Source organism: Schistocerca serialis, unplaced genomic scaffold (genome assembly GCF_023864345.2).
Source record: "Schistocerca serialis cubense isolate TAMUIC-IGC-003099 unplaced genomic scaffold, iqSchSeri2.2 HiC_scaffold_1343, whole genome shotgun sequence".
Taxonomy (NCBI): domain Eukaryota; kingdom Metazoa; phylum Arthropoda; class Insecta; order Orthoptera; family Acrididae; genus Schistocerca; species Schistocerca serialis.
Genome location: NW_026047562.1, coordinates 3,753,781 through 3,780,943, shown reverse-complemented (window position 1 = coordinate 3,780,943; position 27,163 = coordinate 3,753,781). Strand labels below are relative to the sequence as shown.

Genomic DNA, 27,163 nt, shown 5'->3' with positions numbered 1-27,163 from the left:
CTTATTTGCCTATGAATCTAAGTACGCTTAATGTGTCATACATATTTTGTGATGTTTCTGGGCAGATATTCTGATGATGGGCAATGTCTGAAATGCATTACTAATTAGTCGTCAAAAGTGGCTAAAACATATACTGTTGTTTGCTTAATATTTTCTGGTGATTTACCCATAATTATTTAATCCTTGCACGCTTTTTCCTTTTGCATTTATTTTAAAAAATAAAAGTAACTTCCTATACAGATATAATGGTACATTGTACATGGAAATTCAATCTGCATTTTTTGTTTCATGGTCCTGCCAGCTTGTATTTATTTTATTTATTTTTAATTGAATTATTATATTTTTTTCTGTTTTCAGTGTGTTCACTTAAATTATGAATAATTTAAAAGTACATAAAACATGAATCATACAACTTGCTGAAATACTAAGAAGAACTTCCAGAATTTCTGTAGAATGGGTTAACACTATTATTCTGATCACTTTACAGAAAATTATTGAAACAATCATTTTAACTCTTTCACTTTACAATTTATTACTGTATTTGGTGGGATGAATTTGTATAAGATACATTACTTCTTGAAAAGCTGCCTGCAACCAAAACTTTTTTATTGAAAATGTATGTACGATATTATGCAAGTGTTTATTTAGGCAAATAGTAATTATATTAAAATAAACTGAAAGTTAGTTGTTTCTGTACGCTGCAAGATTTTGAAATATATTCCAATTAATTCACAAAATTTACTACTTTTATGCAATTTTCAAGTGCATCTTTACTTCAATGATACTCTTTACTTTCACTTGCCTCTTTTTTTTCCATCACCTCAGTTAACTACCTTCATTTCTTTCTTTTACAAATGTCTGCCAAGTCATCAGGTGTAGCCTGTCTAACCCATAACCAGTGTGGTGGGGTAATACGAGTGCCAGGGAATTTTGTTTATGTTTAGATTGAATGCTTGTAAAATTGTAGTGCTGTAGGTCTGCATACTTTGCATTCTGAACTGTAAAACCAAGTGGTTGTGTTTAGAGCAGGTAAGTTTGGGGCCAGACTGACCCCACCACACTGCTTGTGGGATTTCTCTAACGAACTGTTTCCTGTTCCTATAGATTGAAACGATGTTATATTCTCGTAAAGAAATGAAAATAAGTGATCAGCTTGATGAATGGCTACAGTCTATCCTTGACTAAGTACAGCTACACACACTGATTAACCAGAACATTTTGACCACCTACCTAATAGCACGGATAACAGTGACGATGCATTTTTGCACGGAATCGACGAGGCCTCGATAGGTCACTGGAGGGAGTTGGCATCACATCTGAGCACACAAGTCTCCTAATTCTTGTAAATTCTGGGGAGTGAGCTCTGATGCCATGTTCAAGTTCAATATCGTGCCAGTCTGTGTGATGGTCAAAATCAAGTATGTCTGTACAATCACCCTGTGTGAACAAGTTCTTAAATGCACAAGGTAGAAAATGAAGAGGTGTTGGAAGAGGTCATATATTGATCTAGCACTTACCAGGCATCGGTCCTCCATAGGTCTCCAAAATTCTTGTTCTGAATGCAGCCTCTGGTCATTCCATGTAATGGGTAATATTTTCGGAGAAATTCTAAGGGCAATGAATGATTTTTTCTTCTTTTTGTGAATCCATCAGAGGTGGGATATAGGACTGCAGCTGGCTTCAAATTCTTGTGAAAAACCTTGTGCCAAACAGCTGTTTTTCTTTTTATAAATCCTTTACTATATGCAGCTAGTTTCGGCATCCCATTAATCTAAAGGCTATACATAAACCACCAGATAAATGTATCACATAGTTGGTCTGCATTATGCAGGTGCCACCGGATTTTGTTACTAGATTCCACGGACTTCAGACTGATGTGGACACCTCGGTCGTAAGACAACTAGTTATATTTCTACAATTATATGCACGGTATCCATTCTTTCAGACACCCGAAAGAACAGTCACTGTGCATACAATTGGATCTACACATAGCCTAGCTTGGCATTGGGGAACTTTCTTCAGTTCAGATGCACTCATACACTCAGAGCCATTTGCAGGAATATCTCACAGACACGGCGAGTGAGAGGGACTGCTGTAGTGAGGGTACTAGTGCAGTAGTAGTGACATATGGAATTTTGGGTCAGATGGGAGACTTGCTGTGGTAATCCACATAGTCGTGATGGGCACCGTGTCTGGGTAGTGAAGTAGTCAGTGCAACTGCCTCGAGAGCAGGAGAGATGGGTTCAAATCCTGATCCAGTAAAAATTTTCTTACGTCACCATTGATGTAGGTCAATACAGTAAGAAAGCACTTAATAAAATTATCATAGGCTAATACTTTTATGTCAGAGGCATCCACATGGAACTGAAGGAGACATTCACAGCATCTAATAAAAAACTGCTGGGACCTGCACAATGCAGACCAACTATGTAGACATGTTTATCTGGTGGTTTGCATACAGCCTTAAGATGGCTGCCATTGGGTCACCAAAATTACATGCATGTAATAATGGATTGATCGTAGAAAAACAGCTGTTTGTTACAAGGTTTTTCACAAGAACAAATGAAAAAAATTCTGAAAAACCAGACTATTTCTCCAACAGAAAATACCTGATTGGTGATATGTGTCATGCAATTTAAGCCATCTTGAGATTATTATCCTATTCACCTTTCTTGAAGTAAAAATGTATTTACAATGATGCCTACACACGTTAATCTTTTCTATAACTTTTGCAAGCTTTATAATAAAATTTGTATGAAAAGTTTACTGTACATGTTTACTTATCCTGTAACTACAGCTAACTGATGCATAACATAGTGCTATTGTGATGGGTTTACTCATATGTTAATTCAACCGACAGATTTGGTTCTTAAGATTTCAAGAAAATATAACATTTCCATATACTATGTACATGTCAGAACTGTTTAAATGTAAACATTTAAATTATAGTGAGGAGTATGTGATTTTTAACATGCTTCACAAGTTTGATTTTAATTGCTTTAACCAAAGAAAACTAGGTTGAACCTCTTGCACAGCCCACTTTTGTATATTATCCCCTAAATGTCACAAAGTTGCCAGCAGCCATGGCAGACGGCTCTGCTGTGGCTGGTGTTGTCCTCACAGCACTTACCATGTTAAGTAATTACTAGGCATTAACTGAATTATTGGGCAAAAACATTCCATTAAAGGAAAATTCCTCAGACAGACATTAGAATTTTGGCTGCACTTTTTAAACAAGACTTCTAGATGTGTATACTTCATGCTCGAGGTCCTGAAAAGCTGTTAACACATCGACTGCAGTACTGTCACTAAAAGCCACACACCTGATGCCATATGCCTGGCGACAAAACATCTATCACAAAGAATGTCATAACTGACATGTTAAATATAGAAAATTAGACCAAGAAAGTCAGCAAAACAGATTCTCGGGGACTGTTTTAATATAAAAAATAATAACTAGAACTGAATAAACAATTTTCAGCATGGCCAAGCAAATTTTGCTTTTTGACTTCATTCAGTTGTCAACTGGAAAACATTCGTACTGTAGGATTCTGGTGAATACTTATACTTTACCTGTGAAAAATAGCAAAACCAATTGAAATGACTATGTACATGGTCCAATTAATGTTATAGTTTAGTAGATATTTCAGTTACATTTTGTTAACTATATGCAATAGGATAAATGAGTAAAAAGAAACACACAAACAGTGACATTTTCTTTATTAAGTACACTCGGATTTCCATATCACCCTGAGGTACCGAGTATGATGAGTTACTCATTTTTTTACATGGCGAGTTTCCCCAGTAGGCCTATAACCCATGATACACAAACATGCACACACAACTGTAGGACAGATAAATTTAATTCTTAGAGTATGTGTGATCAAAGCCAACATGTACACTCAACACTTCAGTGTCAGGTTGCACCAAAGCACTAACAACAATTGACTTTTCAGCCAGGGTTGGTTTACCAAAGACACTTTTTGGACTGAAGATCTCTTTCTTTGATGTTCGTTGAACTGGCACCTTCTCATTGGTGGCACAGTTTGACCTCCTTTCTTGGAGCAAGGGTTAACAAGTGACAGCAATTTCTTCTCACAGCTTCAGAATTTGCTCACTATCTCCCGCTATGTCTAAATTGTTCCTTTTGTTAAGAGAAATCTGTTACACATGAAACTGGATTTAAAAAAATTGTTCCTATGGCTCTGAGCACTATGGGACTTAACATCTAAGGTCATCAGTCCCCTAGAACTTAGAACTACTTAAACCTAACCAACCTAACGACATCACACACATCCATGCCCGAGGCAGGATTCGAACCTGCGACTGTAGCAGCAGTGTGGTTCCGGACTGAAGTGCCTAGAACCGCACGGCCACAAAGGCTGGCAAACTGGATTCCAATCTGGGTTCCATGCATTGAGTGATACAAAAAAAAAAGTTTCTACACAATTTATGGACAGTAAAAATAAAGTTTATTAAGTACCCATTGTTGATTACAATGATTGTAACTTTCATGTCTTCTAAGACTAGACCATTAATACAAATAATCCTTTCATGTGAACTGAAGGAAACTTTGCAATACAACATTGCACCAGACTACTGAATGCACAAAGAACGAAATTCTATAGTTTTACCAGAAACATTCCTACTATTGAATAGTAAAAACTTATTATTATGCGGTGTTTCTTACCGTCCATTGACTGGAATACAATCTTTTCATCTGCAGTTTGAACCATGTGCTTTTTCTCCACATGTGCTCTCAAATTAGCCAATGCATTGAAGGAATAGCTGCAGTCGTCTTGTGGGCACTTAATCTTACCTTCTGTATTTGGCTCTACATCGTGCATTTTCCTGATGTGTGCGTATAAAGTTTTTCGAAGCTGGGATGCTTTATCACACACAAAACACGTGTTTGAATCTGCCATTATAAACATAGGCCTAGAACACACAACAGTGAAGTACTATAACGAGTTAGCCACACAATGTATCGACAGACAAATGGCCTCGTTTAAAGAACAGTGTGTTTCAGAAAGTAGCAACGATCTGGATTGGCTGATGTGGGAGACAAGATCATGGCACGATGTGACCAATCAGCAAAGCCAATTCCTCAGCGTCCCCTAGACACAAGTTCCATGAGCGCTCGTCTGCAGCAGTATCCTTGACTCTATTGACATTTTATTGTAGTTAACTGTTTTGTCATTCTCTACGTTTCAGAGTTAAATGGAATAACATTTTATTAATCACTTTCAGATAAAACATAAACTTAATTTCCCTGTCTAAATAAACATTAATTTTCTTTCTTTTTGTTGCAAGCTATTAACTGAAAAATACTAGGCTATACTTTCTCTTTACTTTCTTTAAACTTTGTTTTTACCACTATTCCCAAGGAGGTTTATATAGCTCATTGAATATGGCAGTCTTTTACTTTATTGAGTTTTGGATTTACTTCATTATGAAAAGATATATTCAAGATATTAGTCTGCTTTGAAAGATGCCTTTAAATATTTTTCATGAAGTAGTTTGCGGATAAGGCACAAGTTGGGTACTGACATTTTCAATTTAAAAACAGCTATTTCTTTAATTCCTGCAATTGATTGGTTTACAGGTACAAGTTAGCATTTTACTTTACGAGTGCTGGTTCTCTACCCAATACCCCTCTAAGCGGAAAAATAATAAGTAATAAAAAATACCTGAGTGTCACCGCCACTTTTCAACGATATGAACTTTAAATAATAAAAAAAAGCTGAGCCACTTCAGAGGTAGACCTCCATGACCCACTAATATTTAAAACTCAAAAAGCAACACTCGATGATCTCTTTTAGAGAGAATTACGGTGTTCTCTAACAAACAGTTCTTGATTTGTCATTTAGGGACAAGGTGAAAAGCTATCAAATTCTCAATAAACTTCCGATTGTTTCTCAACAAATAACTGTCATGTAGGACACCCGTTCTCTTTAATATAGCCTGCACATTCCATGCGTCCAACGAGATTTCTGGAATTTACTATACTACAATGCTCACGCCGAAGTCACATAAGAAATACTAATCAAATATCATTAAGTAACTATTCCTCCATGCTATGGTAGGCTACACGTATACAACCACAATAATTCAATGCAACGCTACTATCCCTTAGTGCATGCTTTAATCCCCAACCACAAAGTAACTAAACGACTTCTCTCAAACACGTCTCTTCACACATACCATCTAACGGAAAACCACCCAAACATAGTGAAATACAGTTCGCTTACAAACACGTGGCTATTAAGCAGTACAATGCACCATTAATCGCAAATAGGAGAAACCAGTCAGACACTCCAATAAATTGGAGCTTTTCCTATACCTGGCACGTCTGCTCTACCAAAATTGGAGAAATAATCATTTTCTACACAAGATGATAATTTTCTCAAAATATCTTTCTAAACGACTTAGAACTGCTTTGAATACACTTGAGTTCTATCCCATTGCAGACTAATTCAAGTATCTCAGTTACATTGGAACAGTGGAGTGTGACTGGCATTGCAGGACAGGGATATGTAAGAAGAGGACAAAACAGGGGTAGATGGAAACTTCGATGTGAGAGACACTGCACGGTGTAGGAAATTTACAAGAAGAAGAAGAAGAAGAAGAACTGCTAACTCTGTATATATAGAGAGAGGAAAATTTAATACTCATGGTAGACTGGAATGTGGTTGTAGGAGAAGGAACAGAAGAAAGGCTAACAAGAGAATATGGACTTGGTAGTATGATTGAGAGAGGAGAATGACTAATTGAGTCCAGCAATAAATTTCAGCTAGTAATAGAGAAAACTGTGTTCATAACCACAGGAGGAGCAGTTATACTTGAAAATGGCAGGGAGATACAGGTAAGATCCCAGGTAGATTACATAATGAAATCAAATATTGGATTGTAATGCATGCCCAGAAACAGATATAGACTCATATCACAATTTAGTTAGCATGAACAGCAGGCTAAAGTTTAAGGGGCTCCTGAAAGGCTCAAACTCATGAAAAGTTCAATTTTTACTTTTTTGCGTTTTATGAATCTGCAGACTATTACCTTTTAATAGATATATAATTTATTCAATTCCGAAGACTACAACTATTTTTAAATTTTTTTTGAAATGTGTTCTACATGGGCGTGACCCACTGTGGCGCTGTTAAACTGCTGTCAGATGGTGTTATTATTAACGTCCGTGTTCATCAGGTACATTTTAGTGATCTGAGATAAAGTATGTGTTGTGGCTAACCTGTGATGGTTCAATATATATCGCTGGTGTGATTGTCGATTGTTTCATGTTTATTTACTCTCTCGTTATCTCGGAAATATTCGTAATTAATTCTGTTTCTTGAGTCTCTGTTTTGTTGAAGTATAATAATGAGGAAAAGTAAAGTTATTAGAAATCCTCTGAAGGCTTTTAAGAAAAGGAGAAATGTTGGAAAGCCAAAGGTATGTGTTATTACTGTAAACAATAAAGACGATAACCAAGTGAGTGAACCTAACCTCTCAAGTACACCTGCCCATAGCAGTCAAAGTGGGAAAGAAAATACTTCACAGAAGAAGCTTGGTTCAATGAGTGAAAACTATGAATGTTTTATGGGCGAATCGGATGTGAATGAAATATTTGATATGTCGGTTCTCAAAGGAATTTTTTCAAACTGTGTAAGATGTATTCATTGTAGTGAAGTTGGTCTGGAACTCTCCATAATAAAGCACGTAGGACTTGCTAGTGAAATACAACTGAAATGTGATAACTGTTCATACATGACCACCTTTTGGAACAGTGTTGCAGTAACTGCAACTGAAGAAAATGGTAGCAAAATCTACGAACACAACAACGAGCGATGCTTGCTTTAGACAAGGAACACCTTCGGGCTGCAGACAGGGCTGTAAAGAGTCTAGAAATACAAGCAAGAGTAAACAGGAGGAGGAACAAGAGGAAGCTGGAGGAGGAGTTTGCAGAGGATGAAGATAATCCATCCTATGGACCTGGAATGCACTAAAAGTTAATCCAATCTTTGTTGCTCGATTCCCAAAACTTTTATTTTCTCATACTAATTACATGTTTTCTAAGGATCTTCCAAAACATATTTGTTTCAAACTTTCAGTAAATGTTACACAGTACCTTCTGCATAATTTAACACAGCCTTTTTCCAAAAAACTGTATATTTTTGAATATATAAATAAAAAATTGCAAAAAAATGTTGTGAATTTTCATTACAATTGAAAAAAAATCATCTTTAATAACTGAACTAAAATTTTGTAAAATCCCTGTGTTAAGTTGTAGCCCATATTCCAATAAATATTCTATAAAAAGTTCAACTTCCTACCTCAAATACTTTGTGAGGAAAGATGTAATTTATAAGCGTTATTTTAACATTGCAAGTATAGGGCGTTCTGGAGCCCCTTAAGAGACTAGTCAGGAAGAATCAGTGCAGAAACAAGTAGGATATGGAAGTGCTAAGAAATAAAGAGATATGCTTGAAGTTCTCTCAAGCCATAGGTAGTATGATAATGAATATCTCTGTAAGCAATTGTGTTGAAGAGGAATGAGCATCTGTGAAAAGGGCAACATCAAAAGTTGGAAAAAAGTGAGTCAAGTAAGGTAACTATGAGGTAACAATGGATAACAGAAAAAATACTTCAGTTAATTTATGAAAGAGGAAAATACGAAATATTCGGTTAAATTAAGGAATAACAAGGTGTGGTCGAGAAGTAGTGCAATTAGTTGTTTCCTGATGCCCCTGTTGGCCTGAGCATTGCTCTGATGGCAGGGAATGGTGTAGGAGTTATCAGCCTTCCAGTGCTGCCTTCTACAGTTTGCGCTGAGCTGTGGAAGCGTCAGCATCATTGTTTGCATAAACCCTTGTTCAGTGCTTCTGGCATCACACAAGATCAGTTAACTTTGAAGCAACACCATTCAATCAAGTTTTGTTCCAAACTCAAGAGAACTGTGGTTGAAACTTGCAGAATGATTCAAGAGGCCTACAGGGAGACTGCCATATCTTACTCACAAGTTTTCAGGTTGCTAAAACAATTTAACAAGGGCTGGGAAGTGGTTACTGATGAAGCCCGCTCTGGATAGCCATCAACAAGTACCATTGTGTGACACGTGTGCGTGCCTTGTTGAATGCCGACATATATGTGTGTGTTTGGTGACTAAACGACATGGGACTGTGTTTAACACCATTACTGATGATTTGAAGACACATGAAGCGTGTGCAAAATTTGTTCCAAAAATGTTGAGTGACAACTAGAAGTGCAACTGTTTGGAGATGGTGACAAAACTTGTAGAATGGCTGTAGAGAGACCCAGGTTCCTTAGACACTCTCATCAGTGGCGATGAGACATGGCTTTTTTGGTAGGACCCAGAAACGAAGTGACGAAGCTCAGTATGAGATACTCTCATGTCTCCCAAGACCGAGAAAGAGAAATTCGAAAATGAAAACCATGCTTGTCATCTTCGTTGACACGAAAGGCTTAATCTATTCAAAGTTTATACCACAAGGAATGGCTGTGAAAGCAGCATACTACCTCAGAGTAGCAGATCTAGTCACCTGTACAAGGCACATGTGGAAGTTGTATCATGACAATGCACTGTGCCACATCGCTCTATTGATTCAAGAGTTCCTAGCAAAGCACAACTTGGTAACGCTGCTGCACCCGCTGTACTGTTCAGACATTGTAGAGTCAGACTTCTTCCTGTTTCTGTGTGTGAAAACCAAGAGGGAGGGGCTCTGTTTTAATACCATTGAGGACATCCACAAGGCAATAAGATGAACTCTGAAGGAAATTCCAGTCACCGCCTTCCAGGAAGACTACCAAGCATGGGGTATTGCTGGAAGTGTATCATTGCTCAGGGCAACTACTTTCAAGAATTTAATAGATTTTACGATTTGGATCAACAAATTTTGTTGTACAGACGCAATTTATAAATAAATAAAGTTCACTTAGGAATGTAGCAAATAGGAAGTGCAAGGAAGCTAAGGCAAAATGGCTACATGAAAAACGTTAAGAAATCAGAAAAGACATGTTTGTCAGAAGGACTCACTCAGCATATAGAAAAATCTAGTTAACCAAAATTAAAAGCAAGGGTGGTAACATTATGGGAATTCCATGGTATATGCAGAAGAGAGAGTGGATAGGTGGAAAGAGTTGATTGAAGGTCTCTGTGAGAGGGAGGACTTGCCTGATGATGCATGACGTCAGAATTTCTAAGGTCGTTGGGGGAAGCAGCAACCAAATGACTACTCTCTTTGGCATGTAGAAGGTAGAGATTGGCAACATACAGTCAGACTGTGTATATACCATCACAGTGTATTTCACATTTAATTGACATTTATCATCCCTTTTAAATTCACAAGATGACAATATTTACCTGGGAGATCTGTAACAACTGCTGTTGGCAATTGCACATTATCAGTGTTAAAACATATAACGCTTCAGCCTGGCATTATCCTTGGGCTTTGTTACAGGTTAGTCTGTTATCACCTCCTAATCTTTAGAGTAGCATACAGAGACACACAAATAAAACACTCTGTGAAGTATTTATTAGTAAGTGCACAGCAAAAGGATTTACGCATTTGACTGCTAAAAGAAAAGGAGACCCAAATTATCATTATTTACTCACACTGTGTTTCACATTTATTTATCATCACCATTCCATTCTCTAGACGACAATAATTACCTGGAGGATTTGTAATTTCTACTGTTCGCACTTGCACATCATCTACGTTAAAACACAAAGCCTCAGAGCCTGACGTAAACGTTGGGCATTGCTACAGCTTTGTCTGTCATCACCAGCTAAATTTTGGGGCATGATGAAAGACACACCAATAAAATACTGTGACAATTATTTATCTGTAGCTGCACAAGAGACAAATTTATGTATCTGACAGCTAAAACAAAAAGAGAACAGATATTTCATTGTTTACTCACAGTGAAAATAACATTTACTAACCATCCCATTTTATTCCACAAGACAACAATATTTACCCGGGCTATCTGTAATTTCTACTGTTGGCAATAGCCCAACGTCAAACTTAAACACACAACCTCCCACTCTGACCTAGACCTTAGCTTAGTTTGTCATCACCAGCTACATTTTAGGGCACGATGGACAGACAGACCAATAAAACACTGTGATAATTATTCATCAGTAAATGCACAACAACAAAATTTAGGTATCTGACAGCTAAAATAAAAAGACAACAAACAATTCAATATTTACTCACAGTGAAATTCACATTTATTAATCATCCCATTTTAATTCACAAGATGACAGTATTTATGTAGGTTATGTATAATTTCTACTGTTGGCAATTGCACATCATCTGCGTTAAACCACACAACCTTCCAGCCTGACCTAGACCATCGGTTTTGCTAAAGTTTAGTCTATCATCACCACATAAATTTAAGGACACGATGAGCAGACAGACCAATAAAACACTCTGACAAGTGTTTACCAGTAAGTACACAATAAAAAGATTTGTGTATCTGACAGCTAAAACAAAAGGAGAACATAATTTTCGTTATTTGCTCACAGTGTATCTCAGATTTATTTATCATCCCTTTTTAATTCACAAGACGACAATATTAACCTGGTGGATCTGTAATTTCTACTATTGGCAATTGCACCTCATCAATATTGAAACACACAGCCTTCCATCCCTGCCTAGGCCTACAGTTACGCTACTGGTGAGTCTCTCACCATTACCAGCATTTCAAGGCAAGATGGAGAGAATGCCAATAAAATTCACTGACAAGTATTTATCAGTAAATACGAACAAAAAAATTTGCAGATCTGACAGCTACAATGAAAAGAGAACAGAAGTTTCATTAATTTCTCACAGTGTATTTCATATTTATCATCCCTTTTTAATTCACAGGACGGTAATATTTACCTGAAGGATCTATAATTTCTACTGTTGGCAATTGCACTTCTTCAACATTAAAACATTCACCCTTCCAGCCTGACCTGGACTTTAATCTTTGCTACAGGTTAGTCTGTCATCACATCCTGAAATTCAGGACAGGATGGACAGACAGACCAATAAAACACCCTCACAAGTATTTAACAGTAAATACACAACAAAAAAATTTGCGTAACTGACAGCTAAAAAAAAGGAGAACAGAATTTTCATTATTTTCTCACAGTGTATTACACTTTAATTTATCAAACCTTTTAAATTCACACTATGACACTATTTACCTGGAGATGTGTAATTTCTACTGTTGGCAGTTGCATAACATCAACGTTATTACACACAACCTTCCAGCCTGACGTAGTCCTTGGGCTTTGCTACAGGTTAGTCTGTCATCACAACCATACTTCTGGGCATGATGGACAGCCAGACCAATAAAACACTCTAACAAGTATTTCTCAGAATATACACAACAAACAAATTTGCTTATCTGACAGCTAAAACAAAAGGAAAACAGAATTATCATTATATACTCACAGTGCATATCACATTTATTTATAACTTGTTTTAAATTTACAAAACACAATATTTAATTGGGAGATCAGTAACTTATACTGTTGGCTATTCCATTTCATCAACATTAAAACACACAAGGTACCAGCTTGACCTAGACCTTGGGTTTTGCTACCGGTTAGTTTGTCATCACCTACTAAACTGCAGGGCAGAATGGACAGACTGGCCAATAAAACACTTTGACATGTATTTATCAGTAAATACACAACAAAAATTTTACGTATCTGAGAGGTAAAGCATTAGGAGAATAGACTTACATTATTTACTCACAGTGCATTTCACATTTATTTGTTGTTGTTGTTGTTGTTCTTGTGGTCTTCAGTCCTGAGACTGGTTTGATGCAGCTCTCCATGCTACTCTATCCTGTTCAAAATTCTTCATCTGCCAGTACCTACCTACAACTTACGTTCTTCTTGATCTGCTTAGTGTAGTCATGTCTTGGTCTCTCTCTACGATTTTCACCATCCGTGCTGCCCACCAATACTAAATTGGTGATTCCTTGATGCCGCAGAACATGTCCTACCAACCAGTCATCTATAAAAGTTGTACCATTTTCAGTTCACAACACAACAATATGTAACTGGGCTGTCAGTAATTTCTACTGTTGGCAATTGCACTTTATCAACATTAAAACACACAACCTTCCAGCCTGACCTAGACCTTGTGCTGTGCTACAGAACAGTGTGTCATCACATCCAACAATTCAGGGCAAGAACCACAGACAGACCAATAAAACGCTCTGACAAGTATTTATCAGTAAATAGATAACAAAAAATTTGGTACCTGACAGCTAAAACAAAAGGTGGACAGAATTTTCATTATTTACTGACAGTGTATTTCCCATTTATTTATCATTGCTTTTAAATTCCCAAGACAACAATATTTACCCCAGCCTGACCTAGATGGTTCAAATGGCTCTGAGCACTATGGGACTTAACAGCTGAGGTCACCAGTCCCCTGAAACTTAGAACTACTTAAACCTAACTAACCTAAGGACATCACACACATCCATGCCCGAGGCCGGATTCGAACCTGCGACTGTAGCGGTCGCACGGTTCCAGACTGAACTGCCTAGAACGACTCAGCCACACCAGCTGGCCCTGACCTAGACCTTGGGCTATGCTATAGGTTTGTCTTTCATGAGAACCTGAACTTCTGAGCAGGATGGACAGACAGACGAATAAAGCATTCGGGCAAATTTTTATCAGTAAGTACAGGACAGACAATTCTGGGGTACGAGCCAGCTAAAAGAAGATTACAGAAGTTTCAATATCTACCCACAGTATATTTCACATTTATTTATCATCACTTTTAAACTCACATAATGGCAATTTGTTCCAGGAAGATCAGTAAATTCTAGTGTTTTCTTTTGCACAACATTAACGTCAAAACACACCACCTACCAACCTCACCCTGACCTTGGGCTTTGCTACGGATTTGTCTTTCATCACAACCAACATTTCGTTACAGGATGGACAGACAGACCAATAAAACACTCGGACAAGTATTTGTCAGTAACCTCACGACAAAAAATTTTGCATATCAGACAGCTAAAACGAGAGGAGAAAAGAATTTTCATTATTTACTCATAGTGTTTTTCACAATTATTTATCATCCCTTTTAAATTCACAAGACGACAATATAAACTTGGGGAATCTGTAATTTCTTCTGTTGGCAATTGCATATCATCAACGTTAAAACGCACAACCTTCCAGACTGACCTATACCTTGGGCTGTGCTACAGGTTAGTCTTTCATCACATACAAAATTTCAGGGCAGGATGGACAGACAGACTAACAATACACTCTGACAATTTTTTATCAAAAACTACACGTTCTAATATTCATGCTCCTGTCCTCGGTGCGATAGCAGTGTGAATGAGTAAGAGTCTTTCTGTATTTGATGATATGTGTGGTAGTTTGTAAGATTTAATTGCCAGCACAATATGGCGAACTGTGTAAAATAATGGCTGGAAGTATCCACTGCAGAAGGAAAAAGGGCGGACAGTGCTTTGATACCAGCGGCATCATTAATTCGATGAGTAAATTCGATTAGATGCGATCATAATGCTCGATTCATTCACATCCTTTGTGCAGGGATATAGGAGCCTCTACATAGCGAAGGGGACGTTTGTGTGTGCTGAAAGCAGGAAGAGAAACCTCATTAGGTCCGCAAGGGAGACTGCATTCGATGTTATTCTGCGCTATTTTCCTAAACAGGTTCTATTAGGGCAAGAATTTCCGTGCACACAAGCTGAGACATCAAGAAAGAGAGCGTTAACTATTTATGGGACACTATACAATTTCCGTGAGGTCGTCTCGGTTCTTATTTTTACATGGTCATGTGACATGAGTATAAGGTTGAGAATGTCGTTAGATGCGCTTGCGACGATCGCCCCGTCTGTGCTTAGACAGTGATCTATTTCCAAACAAGGAGAACGCTCTTACTATTAAGGGTGTTTTCAGAAGCCTGCCACCTTGTGGCGCCTGTGCTTTGAAAATAGGTCTTCGCTCCCGTACGATCGCAGCATCAGCGGCGGCAAGGCGACCACGCATTTGGAGAGAAATTTCTCAGGTGTGTCAAGTATGATGGGGATGCTGCCACGTCATGCGTGCGGGACCCGAACCCCAGACCACGTAAGATTCTTACGTGATATGGGCCCAAACGGACACCTGTGTGTGGTTTGACAGCTGACGGCGGGTTGGCCCATGGACGTCACAGAGATGCTGTGGCGGCCGCGGCCGAGGAGGTGTCGGGGCCGCGAGCTTCAGTGCCCGAGTGTTCCATTTGAATTGCGTTCAGATTTCTATTGCACGATCTCTCACGTCGATATGCGCGTCACACACACACGTCACGAGCAGTGGAACAGCACTATCTGTGACATCGGTATCCACGCGTCAGAGGTGTCCCATTAGAATGGCGATAGAGAGAAAGCTGTTGAACAGATGGGAGGGATGATAGCGCCATCTGATGCCGGTACTGTGTACTAGCTCAGTTGGGCTCTGGACCTCGTGGCAAACACGCCGGATGGCGGTAGTGCCTCAAATTGATTAAGTAAAGACTGGTCTTTTAGTGGTTCGCGTGTCTGTTGGCTCTGTGACATGACCCCAAGCATGTCAGAGTGTGTTTTTTTGTACCAGTGTAATAAATATACTCCATCCCTAAATAAATTGTTCCAAAATAAATAAAGCACACTCCTTCCTCTCTCCACCATCCCAGTGCAGGCTGAGTCCTTCTCCCACGAATCCCTAGGAGGAGGTGGCAGTCGGGTGACTTAGGTTAGTCCAAGTGTCCTTTCTTTCCCGCCATTTTCTTACGGTAGCAGAGGTAGCCCAATTGACCTCTCTTCCCGCCAAAATTCAAACCTCCCACCAGCTCCTAGGATGAGGTGAGAGGTTGGTGAAGGTAGTCCAAGTGTCCTTTCTTTCACATCATTTTCTTAGCCAAAATTCAAACTTGGCGCCAGTTCCTAGGAAGAGGTGGCGGTCGGGTGGCTTAGGTTACTGGAGGTAGCCCAGGTGACCTATCTTCCTGCGATTTTCTTAGCTTAGTAGATTTAACTGTGGTCTGATGAGTTATCCTGTTTTAATTTGAACTTTCCGCCATGTTGGTGATGGAGAGGTGTGTGGCACTTTCCCGCCAGGGGCTGTGACAGGGCTTCTGACACTTGCGTCATCAGTGACGTCACGGACGTCATTTGGGGTGAACTACTTTGGGGCGACGTCCTGTTCTTGGGTGACCTACTTTGGCGCGACACCAGCCTTGGGGTGATGTCCCACTTGTCCGCCTACTGGCAGGATGTTAGAAACGGAATTATGAGAAAAATCTGAGTCCGATACAAGATTTTAAATTATTGTATTATTATGCGAGTGCATTCTTATGTTTAAAATGTTTGTTGAAAGCCATGTGTCACCAGTTTTCCGTTTTATTTATCAAGAAATGTTGCCTGGTTTGCCTACTCGCTATTCTTCTATAATACATGACTTGCCCCCCTCCCCCACCCAATTCCACTAGTTTATATCGTGGGTACGCTCATTGAAAACACATTCATGGGGACAATGAATGTGAGGTTATTCATCAAAGCAGATTCTCAGAGCAAAAGAATACTCTCTGAGAACGTTTTCAGTTTCGCATGAATCAAAAACTGGAAGCGTATTTTCTGACGAGAGAGTTTCCTCCGCACGTCCTCCCCACCTCCCTGAGAAGGTTCTCTGTGTGTATCGTCTGCCGTGTCACGTACAGAACCCACGCGTAACGTCAGACTTCATTCAGCTCGCTCAAACAGGCAAACCGTTCAGTGTACGAAGATGGGACTGGCCTCAGTGTGTTCTGTAAAGAGTTGCACTATGTTTCGATTTCACTTTTACTTGCGACAACGAACTGTTCAGGCGATTAATGACAATTTAAGAAAATGGGTTTTCTGCTATCTTATCGAATTAACGACATGCGGGAACCTCTTCTGTTACTGAAGTTAGGTGAACACATTATGTGAATGAAATCTTACAATTACACGATTTTTCATCTACTCCAAACCAGAACTGTGACAGAGTTTTCTAACACGAGATAATTTTGGTTGAATACGATGCGGAATGATCTGCTCGCGTGTCAAGGACGCAAGCGATCGCCCGTGGGGTTCGTTCCGAGAAACAGATCGCTAGGTTTGTAATCAACCAGCTATCAATTTTTCTGATCCGCCTATATTTTTAATGTAACAAGACATAAGATTTATGCTGTGAGAAGACATGATGAGGAATATCCGGAAATGTCAGCGGCACATTTGTTCTGCTGACAGACCGCAGTAATAGTTTCAAAAACAAACTGAAATAATACCTCCTTGACAACTCCTTCTATACCATAGATGAATTCTTGAATATGAGTAAATAAATCTGGAGATACAATATATGCATTTTGTGCCAATTAAGGGATTGGGATAGATAATAGAAATATTTAAGTATAACACTACAATGTATGCATTTTACATGTTCCACATAATAACGGTTTTCCGTGCTATTGATCAATGGAATACATAACTAACTAACTGTGTACACCAAAGTCTTCTCGTGCATCACTTTGAAAAAATGTTGTAATATTCACTTCGTTTGGAAGGTCTCCCCTCTTTTTTTTCACGATTTTCTCGAAGGAAATTCGCCAGGCAAGTGACGTTTTTTGTTGCAAAACCCGTATAAACTTCTACAGTTTCTTTCTTCTGTACTTCTTCGGGTTACTTATACCTTCTTGCCTTCCAGGCAATGTAAACTCTGGCTTTACTGCCAAAAAGTCGGTAAAAATTAACCTCAACAGAACTTACTCAGATCGATGTATGATACAGAGATCACTTCAAAAAACGGAGAATGTTCTCGGCTTGTGATACGTTCTTCTAGATTCACTGATACGAAATCCGAGTGTTTTCTTTGTTTTGAGCGACTTTCCCCACCCCTTCACTCAAGATGAGGACGTTCTTGGATCGAGTGTATCCTCCGACACGCTTTATTTGTGCGAACCGGGGAGTGTTCTCCAAAATTTGGAATATAAAGTAGACTCTCCGTTTTATTCATACGACCGAAGGTCTCGATTTTGTATGTTGCACCAAACCATGATGACGCACACTCAGTGAGGTAATTCGGCTCAGGAATTTTCCCACTGGTTGGCGGCAAATATTGGGCTTGCAACAGTCTGTTTCAGAAATTGTTACGTTATTCACTCTGAAGCTGCAAATCGAAATGTATAATTCTATCCCAAATACAGCAACACTGCTTGTAACCAACGTTTACCCCACATGATGCAGTGTACTTTTTTCCGAGGTTTATACCTTATACCTGTGAATTTCTGAGGGCTTTTGGCAGAATCGCGTGGTGCCAGGACTTACTTAGGGCCTTTTCAATTAATGGGGCCCAACACTGTATTGTCAATCGGCAGAAACGTTGTGTTACATAGTGCTTGCGTGTTTATTTCTGTTTCATTTCTCTTTAATCTTCTCTCCTCCCACTTTGGGTGGAATATGACTGAGTAAGTTCTACCAATCTTAGCCCGAATTATGCACAAATTATCTCCTGTTTTTTTAATTTACGATTTCCCAAGACCATTTACAATTACTTTTCAAAGGTACTAAGACCCCACATCGTGATTAAAGTACTTTAAAGAGAAAGCGCGTAATCCATTTGGAGTTGTGAATAATAACAAATCCAACACCACATTGCATTCCAGCATTGCCGATGGGGGCGCCACCAACTTGTAAGTCAGTTTCAGCCAGGTATCCAGATACTTTTGACCACATAGTGTATGTGAAGGCATCGTCAAGATTTATTGAAATTGATGTCCCATCCTGCAGATAGTGCAAAATCGTGTAAATCTATGACAGCAGGTAGAAAATGTGTTGTCCAGTCATTAAACAATCGAGCCACAGAATGAACATCAGTACAGTAGTTACATGTGTAGTGAATTTGATCTGAAAATATGCTATGGAGGATACTGTTAGACATGGCCAAAGAGGAATAACATGTCTATGTTGGACAATCCATGTTCACAGGAAGATCATAAAACATCTTTGGAAGAACTATGTTATCAGTGAATACATTTATAAATAAATACATCTTTGGAAGAACAGTGTTATCTGTGACCACAAGGTGTAAACAGTATGTTTGTAGAAGAAGAATATGATATCATTCGGAAAGGAATACCCACGTCGCATGCAGGTTTAAATGAGAAACACGTCCATATGTCATACATACCATGCTACAGAGAATTGCGAAAGTTTGCCATTAAAATATTTTTCGTTGTAACCAATATGTTGCAGAACACTATAGTGTCAGGCCTATGGCCTGAATGTCAAAGTTGATAGTGTAATGAATGAACATATTAGCAGCTCGAATTCGTGCAGTCGCTGCTAATTCAGTTCTAGCAAGATGAGAAGCCGAGATAACGTGCAGTACTGCACTGGTGTTAAGGATACGAATTACATTGGCACAAGGACGATAAAGATGCCCCATTTAATGATATATTAACAGAAAAAACAATGAATAAATTCTAGTGTCCGATTTCACCCTCGGCTTTGACCACAGAATGAGGATTCAGATGCACAGAATTTATTTTCTGTTGTCGATATACATTGCCACCGCGGACATATGATGGTGGGGCGGCGTAGGTTTCTCCATAAAACGACCTATAAATTTTGAATGCGGCCATATCGTTAGTACAGATAGATTCCCTTCGTATGTGTTGTGTATTTGGGACAGGTGTTTTGTAGACACCTTATCATCAATTTGCATTTGATACCTAGAATAAATTATTCTCAGAGCTTTGATGAGCAAGATGAGCTGGCATCACGTCACAGCACCGTCACATCAGCTTGTAATTACACTGTCTCTCTCGTCATGTAACGTCAAATCGCTTAGTCCGTGTCAGAGTGTAGTACTGCAACTGAGAAACTACGGTTATTAATGGCCGAACCAAACCTCAAATGTATGTTCTTGATCAGTTATGTTTGTTGAAATGCTGAGACGTGGAGCAATATTTCAAAACATCGACATTTCTGTGTTATGAAAAAGAGGGCGTCTGTTCTGTTATTGTCATACCTGAATAATTTGCTTCCAGATATCTCACATTCCTTGTGTTAAAACATCTAGTGGAAATAACTCTAAACATTTACAATTTGCCACGAAAACGAAGTACAATAATTCAATGAAGATTAAGAAGATGCAGAACCACAAGATCCACTACTATAAGACGAGCGAGCGCCGCAAAATAGGTTAACTTACGATGATGGCAGACGATGATACCGTCGACACTTCCTTCCCGGGAAACCTTGGCCTGTCGTGACGTGACGTGACGTGATGGTCTGTTGATGACTTGTCTGAAAGCCGCCATTTCAAATGCATTGTGGAATGTTATGACTTGACATTACACGACTTGACGGCCAACGTGAACTGGTCTTAAAAAGAGTCATCCCGAGATCATGTGACAATTTCAGTTTAATGTTGACAACATGCGTAGCACGCGATGCACACTCCAGAGATTTTTCTACTCTGTGGCTTTGACCGACGTCTTATCTGAGTCACAGACGCTACTTAGAGGCGTCATCTGAAGGCAATGAGGTTTATTCCTAAACCAGAGAAGGTATCTCAGAAAAGAAAGATAACACACATACATACAATAACATCCCATTGCAGCTCACGCGATTAATTACATTGTTGAAATTGGGGTGACAGAAAAGAAAGTAACAACATAAAACACATACATGCATTAAATAAATTATTATCACAGTTTACACGAGCAAGTGAAAGAACCATAGACGGCCTTCAAAGTCCACTGCAATATCACTCGTAGTAAACTCGTAATCTACATCTACATGCCGGCCGAGTGGTTCTAGGTGCTTCAGTCCGGAGCCGCGCTGCTTCTAGTCGCAGGTTTGAATCCTGCCACGGGCATGCATGTGTGTGATGTCCTTAGGTCAGTTAGGTTTAAGTAGTTCCTAAGTCTAGGGGACTGATGACCTCAGATGTCAAGTCCCATAGTGCTTAGAGCCCTCTACATCTACATGGACACTTTACAAATCACACTTACGTGCTTAGCAAAGGGTTCATCGAACCACCTTCACAATAATCCTCTATTATTCCAATCACGAACAGCGCGCGAAGAAACGAACACCTATATTTTTCCGAGCGAGTTCTGATTTCCTTATTTTATGATGATGATCGTTTCTCCAGATGGAGGTCGGCGTCAAAAAAATATTTTCGCATTTGGAGAAAAAACTTGGTGATCGAAATTTCGTGAGAAGTTTCTAGAACAACGAAAAACGCCTTATTTTTAATGATGTCCGCCCGAAATTCTGCATCACGTCTCTCCCCTATTTCTCGATAGTACAAAATGTACTGCTCTTCTTTGAACATTCCCGATGTAGTCCGTTAATTTTATCTGGTAGGGATCCCAACCCGCACAGCAGCGCTCCAAAAGCGGACAGACAAGCGTAGTGTAGGCAGTCTCTGTAGTCGATCTGTTGCATCTTCAGCCAGTAAAACGCAATCTTTGGTTCGCTTTCCCCCACAACATTTCCTGTGTGTTCTCTCCATTTTATGTTGTTCATAATTGTGATTCCTAGGTCTATCTATACCTGGATCCCGCTCCAGCTACTGCCAGTTCTGGGTGCTGACGAGTCCTCTCCATTTGTTTCGGTCCTCCCACCACTTTTCTTCCTCCACATGCTGCCAGGTCACACCTCTCCTTTCCACAGATATTCTCACTCCCGTTTTCCACCGTATTCTTGGGCGCCCTCTAGGTCTTTTTCCATCCATCTTTAGTTCTTCCATAATTTTGGGGAGTCTCTGCCCACACACCCTCTTAGCATGCTCGTACCATCTTAATCTCTTTTTTCTGTTTCTTCTCTCATGCATTCTTGTTTAAGGTCCTTTCTGATATCTACGTTCCTTACTCTGTCCATTCTTGTTTTTCCCTAAACTCCTCTGAGAAATTTCATTTTCCCTGCTTGCAGTTTGCTCCAGTCCCTTCCTGTCATTGTCCATGTTTCTCCTCCATAGGTAACAATAGGGAAGCAATAACTCCCATACATAAGGAGTTTTGCTTTTTCTGAAACTTCATTATTCCAAATCAGGTGTTTTATTGTTTAGTAGAAATTACTTCCCTTCTGTAACCTCCTATTAATTTCGTTTGTTATTCTTCCATCACTAGACATTTCACTCCCTAAATAAGTGAAACTGTCTACCATGTTGAGGGGTTCTCCATTCAAAGTAATATATCCATTGATCCCTCTGTTTCTTCCAAATACCATTACTTCACTCTTATCTTTATTTATTTTTAATCCATACCTTTTCATTATTTCCTTCCACACATCAAGTTGTAACTGTACATGTGCCTCTTTATCGCCCCATATTACCATATCATCTGCAAAAATAATCTTTCTGTCTTTTTCTTTTACCATATCTTTAACTGCCCTATTCATTTCTCCATCACAGCATTAAAAAGTGCAGTAGGTAGAATACTTCCTTGTTGAAGTCCTTGTCTTATTTCGAAGTATTCAGAGTTCCCTAATGATGTTCTATAATTGTGTCCTTTGTACATTGTCTTCATTACATTAATTTATTCATCTTCTATATCTATTTTCTTCATTTCTTACCAGAGTCTTTCCCAGTTAACTGAGTCATATGCCTTTTCTATGTCGATAAAAACAATTATCACCCTTTTGTTACATTCCCAACTTTTTCCCATCAGTTGACAGATAGAAAATATTAGGTCGATTGTGCTTCTTCCTTTCCTAAACCCATGCAGTTCTTCACTCAGCTCCTTTTCTATCTTTCACTTATTCGATTTAGTAAAATTCTTTCAAAAATCTTGGCTATATGACTCATACATGTTATTCCTCTGTAGTTTTTACAAAGTCTTTTATTGCCATTTTTTAAGATGGGAACAACGCCTCCTCTTCTCCAATCATCAGGTACTTACTATTTTACACTTTGAAGGGTGCGTATTGTGCCACCACCTATCGGGTCTTCATGAAACTATGAGGGCTCAAGCGGAAGTATTCCACGATTCCCCACAACATATTCCTCATTTCTTTCAAGCAGAACTGGTGGAGGAAAACAAATGTGCTGCATTACTTACTTAATGCCTCTGGTTAACCCTAAATTACAAATACTGTAATTACTCCGAAAGTACTAACTAGATTTTGAAGAGCGAAATGCTGTAGACTTGGTCTCTTTCAGAACTACGATACTAACAGCAGAAACCACAACAGTCCTATTGCAAAAAGCTAAATTGATACCGATATCCCTGCGATTGATATAACTATGAAAACAGACTATACGTCGTTCACTGAAGCCTTTCTCACAGTATTTAATATGGGGTAAATCGTATTACAGTATCTTAAACGAGTCCAGAAATGTGACTTGTGGTGCTCAGCTGTATCACTGTGTGTCTTGGGATGAATGATCAGTGTGCTACAGGTGGCCTCACTCGCTTTATGGGCGACTGTCGACAGCTCCACATGTGAGCGATCCTTCGGTGATTGGAGGCAAAGTGACTCTGGCGTCGGAAGGCTACGGCCTCTGTCATTTAATCACTAACACGTATTATGCACTTTGCTTTCAAATCCTCACGATACAAAAGACAACCAAAAAACCCAAGATCTGCGGAGTACATGACATTCCTTCAGAGTCACTAAGATGCTTGGCTACGCCAGCAAGGTCAACATAGAGTTGTGTAGTTTCGTCTATTGGCACATCTGTTGCGAGTATAGAGGGACATCAGAGAGAAGGAACGTGCTTATGTCCACGGTCAGCAAGATAGTTGTCTTGCAGAGGGTGGGTAAAATAGAACTGTTGAACAAAATTGTTGTTTAATTTGTTGTTGGAGCTTCAACGAAGTCAGATAGGAAGAGGATACGGAAAGAAATTGAACACCTTTGTTTCGAAATGGTGAGTCCTTATTGTGATATTACTTCATTTTGTTCGTCTCCGGCCAATGTAAACAATTCAGCAGGGACACCTGTGTGGTCCTGATGAGCACAAACAATATACGAATACATCTAAAATTAAATCCACCGGTTATTTCACCGTATAAAAGCCATTGTGCTTCTTCCGTATCTTGGCAAAATTTAACTGAAAATAACTTACAATTTGTGTGTTGCCATGAAAATAAATTTATCATGTTTTAATGGCATTTAACCAATGTCTTCTAACTGTTTTTTTTTCATTTCCTGGTTACCCCTGTCCCACCTACATACACACCTCCGTCCACACGACTGCTCTGCTATTCGCACTTAAGTGCCTGGCAGAGGACTCGCCGGACTGCCTCCGCACTCTGTCTGCACCGTGCCTTTCTCGAACACCACGTGGATAAAACGGCCACTTAAATGTGGTGTGTGGTCTCTTAGTTTACCACGGTGATCATTTCTCCCTGTGTAGGTGGGCGTCACCAAAATATTTTCGCCTATCATATCCGTGTCACTCTGGCCCAACATCGCGATAACACGAAATGAGCTGCCCTTCTCTCAAACTTTTCGGTGTCTTCCGTCAGTCCTATCTGGTAAGGGTCCTATACTGCACAGCAACACTCCAGAAGAGAACGGACGAGTTTCGTGTAGGCATTCTCTTCACAAGACCTGCTGCATCTTGTAAGTGTTCTGCCAATAAACGCCGACTTCAGTTAGCCTTCCCCGCAACATTATCGATGTGATCGTTCTAGTTTAAGTTGTTCGTAATTGTAATCTCTAGGCATTTAGGAGAATTGACGTCCTTCAGATTTGTGTGAGTTATCGTCTAACAGAAAACTACCGGATTCATTTTAGTACTCGTGTGGATCGTGTCAACTGCCGCTTCTCGCATCAGACAGATATTTTGTACTTTGCAGCTTCGAGTGGCGAGAGTTTCAAATTGAAAACTTTTGTTTATCGTAACATCACACAAATTGATTTTTTCCGATAGCGTGAGAGGTGTTGAATTCTTGGGCAGCATTTATACTTGCTTTGGGCTACATGCGGCTCGTGCGCTGTGCGCTGGACACCCCTGATGTAGATTAACGACAACAGTGGGCGCTGTAACACATTCTTGGGTAACGCCAGGTAGGACACCTGTTTTAGTCGATGACGTCTCGTCATTTACTGCGAACTGTGACCTTTCTGACAGGAAATCACGAATCCAGTCGCTCAACTTGGACGGTACTCCGTAGGCGTGCAGTTTGATTACAAACATAGTGTGTGTTCCAGAATCCTACAGCAAATCGACGTCACTGATGTGGGTCCGTAATTCAGTGGATTATTGCTGTTCCCCTTCTTGTGTACTGGTGTGACGTGTGCCACTTTTCGGCCTTTAGGTACGGGTCTCTCGTCGAGCAAGCGATTGTATACGATTGCTAAGTACGGGGCAGTTACATCTGGAGACTAATTGGTGTACAATCTGGACCTGAGGACCTGCCCTCATTAAGTGATTTAAACTGCTTAACTACTCTGAGGATCTGGACTTCAAAGTTTCTCATGTCTGCAGCTGTCATTGACTCTAATTCTGGAATACTTACTTCATCATCTTCGCTGAATTTGGGAAACATCAGAATTCCTATCGCAGAGTGCGGGTGGTGTCTGTGTCTTTGCACTGGTGTACTTTTACTACGACCTGAACCTCTCTGATTTTCTGCCAGTTTTCGAGACACACTTTCGTTGTGGGAACTATTAGATTCATCTCGCGTAGAATTCCACGCTAAATTTCCAGCTCCAGTAAGGACATCGCCAGTCACGATTTTGGGTTTTTTCTGTCTTGCGACGTCGGTACCACACTCGGTAGTTCTCATGCACCAAAGGCGTACCTGTCAAGTGAAGATGTCCATGACCCTAGGTATTAGAAAAGGCAGTTAGTCCTGAGTACACATTACATTTTTACCGTTTCTGTTTGATCAATGTAAACCGTACCTGGATCGTCTGATAAAGAATAGTGCCATCAAAAGGAAGTGAAGAAAGGCGGGAGAGAGGTCAGAGACATTACACCAAATAGCTAAAAGAGTTGTGACTGAGACGATACCTGAAAGTAACTCGTACAAAAACTTTATAATTCAGCCCGTTAAAATCTCAAGCACTTTGGAATTACTATAAAGGTCCCCTAAAGCTTGGGAAACCTATATAGAATCGACTGGAAAATCCCCGACTTATCCATGTCAAAGACGATGGAATACACAACATAACCACGGGACCTGTGCGAAACACGCTCGCTGTTACAGTTTTAAATAATGTCAGTTTTTCGAATAAGTTTAGTCATTGGTGTAAGGGTAGTTGCGGGAACAAGAGGAAACATTTTTAAAAACTAACCGAACGACGTGAAATAATAATCGTGGATTATGTATGATACGTTCATGTTTCCAGAAATGTATTTTGCATTCGGACTGTTTGTCCCGGTCTGTACGAGTGGCAGAGGTCAGGGACTGTCAGAGCATCCACGTAACCTGGAACTTCCTCTCGAGAGACATTTTCAGTTACAGTGAGCACGTTACATAATGGTGGCTCTAGGTAAATCAGAATTGAAGGTGGCAATGGCAGATATGTCTGTCGTTTCAGAAGGTATACTCGATTAGGAAAGTCAACTTGTACAATGGCAGATATAGCGGATAACTGCAGTGGCCACAGACATTATCTGTTACTGTGCTGTATACAAACTGTCCAGTTAATAAGTGCTTTACAACAAATAAAATTATTTTTGTAACAAGGTGGTATGAAGAGGGAGACTGTTATTCCTGTTTAATAACTTAGCTTCGTAGACTATAGACGCTCGCCATCCGCGATACCCTTTTGCGTGTGACAGTTGAAAGTGTCCTTTATGCTAAATTTTCCGCAAGTAGCAAAATTTTAGTGCAATACTAATATGGAATGACAGAAGCCGGTTAAAAAACTTTCTAGCGATACCTCATTTACCCCCGTACGATTAGTATGTGTTGAGAAAAAGAGATGTTGGCTTGTCTACTAGTATGAAAAATAGGCCTCAATTTGAGGAAGAAATTTCTTAGGGTTTACGTTTGGAGCACAGTTTTATATGACTGTGAGACACGGACTGTCTGAAACCCAGAACAGAAGAGAATAGAAGCATGTAAGACGTGGTGCTACAGAAGAATGTTGATAATTAGGTGGACTGATGAGGTAAGGAATGAGGAGGTTCTCAGCAGAGTCGGCGAGGAAAGGA

At 39.6% G+C, this 27,163-nt stretch overlaps 1 protein-coding gene across 2 annotated transcripts in view; it reads left to right on the top strand.

Annotated features, from left to right (window-relative positions):
- LOC126439759 (protein roadkill-like) overlaps window positions 1-27,163 on the top strand; it is a 327,044-nt gene that overhangs the window by 220,885 nt on the left and 78,996 nt on the right. The gene's annotated exons all lie outside the window — the stretch shown is intronic.